The sequence below is a fragment of the Hydractinia symbiolongicarpus genome, chromosome 1, assembly GCF_029227915.1.
Source record: "Hydractinia symbiolongicarpus strain clone_291-10 chromosome 1, HSymV2.1, whole genome shotgun sequence".
Lineage (NCBI taxonomy): Eukaryota > Metazoa > Cnidaria > Hydrozoa > Anthoathecata > Hydractiniidae > Hydractinia > Hydractinia symbiolongicarpus.
In genome coordinates, this window is record NC_079875.1 from 37615366 (window position 1) to 37617865 (window position 2500).

The 2500-nt window shown below is 36.5% G+C and overlaps 1 pseudogene; it reads left to right on the forward strand.

The window, feature by feature from the left end:
• LOC130620632 (large subunit ribosomal RNA) overlaps positions 1 to 2391 on the forward strand; it is a 7099-nt pseudogene extending 4708 nt beyond the window's left edge.
• Positions 2392 to 2500: the final 109 nt, after the last annotated feature.

Here is a 2500-nt window from a genome sequence, read left to right on the forward strand (position 1 = left end):
TTTGATACAAGAACAGCCTCGTTTGAGTTCTAGTTTTTTTAATTCGTTTTATCTGTTCTTCGTGTACCTAGTGATAGAAGGGTTTTAATAAAGAGGAACTGTAACATCCAAAATATGTCGTTGAGAAGAAATACTTCAGCAGATCAAATTTCCGTAAAATAGCAGAAAATTGAAATTCAACTGCCGGTTTTGATACAATAACAGCCTCGTTTGAGTTCTAGTTTTTTTAACTCGTTTTATCTATTCTTTGTGTGCCTAGTGACAGAACGGTTTTAATAAAGAAGAACTGTAACATCCAAAATATGTCGTTGAAAAGAAATACTTCAGCACGTCAAATTTCCGTGAAATAGCAGAAAATTGAAATCCAACGGCTTATTTTGATACAAGAACAGCCTCGTTTGAGTTCTTGTTTTTTTAATTCGTTTTATCTATTCTTCGTGTACCTAGTGACAGAACGGTTTTAATAAAGAAGAACTGTAACATCAAAAATATGTCGTTGAAAAGAAATACTTCAGCACGTCAAATTTCCGTGAAATAGCAGAAAATTGAAATTCAACGGCTTATTTTGATACAAGAACAGCCTCGTTTGAGTTCTAGTTTTTTTAACACGTTTTAGATTTTTTGTAGACCTGAAGAATACATATGTAAAACTGTGAATATGAAGTACCACGAGATAACAACATCATAAAACGATGTTATGGGTCGCGAAAAATGCTAAAACGCATCTTTTTCCTTGTTAAAACAGCAATTGTGAGAAATTGGAAACGCTATGATTCTGCAACGTAAAGTCAAATGGCAATTATTTTCTCCAGGCGTTGAGAGGTTAACGTGGTGAGTATTTGTGTAAAATATTGCGTTCAATAATAATTGTGCAAGGCCAATATTGCATGTTAAACATGCCAATACGTGCGTTTTCACCAAATTAGGGAAAAATCGGAAAAATCGGAAATCCCGAACGACATGTCGGATTGGCTTTATATTTGGCACAATGAACCATCTTGACATGACAAAGGTTCACACGAATTTTTTTTCAAAAAAACGCTGACGTCAGCATTTTATTTGGCCTTGAATGTTTGACATTTTAGGGCTTCTGGACCCCCCGCAGAGCCACAAATCGGGAATTTGTGCTCCTACCCGGTTTTAGCCTGAAGTGTTTTACATATCTGCCAAAGATTTAAGAAATACCTTCAATATTTCAGAAGCTATAGCGATTTACCTGTTTTTAAAAAGACCAAAAAAAGTAAGGCCCCAAAACAGGTACTTCCGGTTGACCTTTGACCTCCAAATTTTGCATGGTAATAGATCTCCAAATTTGCTACCATGAAATTCTTGTCCGTTTTTTATAAAAATGCTGACGTCAGCAGTTAAAATTTTTTGAAATTTTAGAATTTATGAAGGTTTGACCGTGCACTTTGTGACGTCATAAGTCTGGTTCTAGCCAAAGTCACACAAAAATATTCCGCCATTTTTCTTAAAATGCCTTTGTTTATAAGTTTGCTTTTTATGATTTCGTTAAAACGTTGTAGTTACTGAGAAAAAATTGTCAAAAAATGCATGTAAGAACCGTCCTATACAAAACACACTGGACGGTTTCTATTGTCAAAAACATTAAACTGTTAATAACATGAGAACGAGGCTTTCCAGCACCAAGGTTCTACAGGCAATTTTTCTTCTTACTAAATGGCCTATCCACTGACAAATATCTGCATCTACTTTTAAATGTTTCACAAAAGTTATTACTATTATATAAGTAAAATGATGACATTATGTTTAATAAGAGAGTATTATCAGATACGTATGTGTGAAACGGTGAAGTCTTAAGTAATAACTGGCTTGTGGCAGCCAAGCGTTCATAGCGACGTTGCTTTTTGATCCTTCGATGTCGGCTCTTCCTATCATTGTGAAGCAGAATTCACCAAGTGTTGGATTGTTCACCCACTAATAGGGAACGTGAGCTGGGTTTAGACCGTCGTGAGACAGGTTAGTTTTACCCTACTGATGAAGTGTTGTTGCAATAGTAATTCTGCTCAGTACGAGAGGAACCGCAGATTCAGACAATTGGCATTTGCACTTGCTTGAAAAAGCAATGGTGCGAAGCTACCATCTGTTGGATTATGACTGAACGCCTCTAAGTCAGAATCCGTGCTAGAAAGCAATGATAATTACCTCTGGATAATCTTAGGCGAACAAGAATAGAACGGCTTCTGTCGTTCCTAAGTCCCAATGCACTGAGTCGGAGAAAAACCGTCGAGGTGCTGCAACTATCAAAATCTAAAATTTCCAGAGATAAATCCTATGCAGACGACTTAAACAAGAACGTGGTATTGTAAAAAGTAGAGTAGCCTTTGTGCTACGATCTTCTGAGATTAAGCCTCTGTTCGACAGATTTGTCACTTTGTGACAAGTCCTTTTTTTAACCAACTGCTTTGTACCGTGGAGTACCAGTTATCTTGTGCTTACCTGAACTTTTTTTTTAAAAAAGGTGATGCGTGCGTGCTGT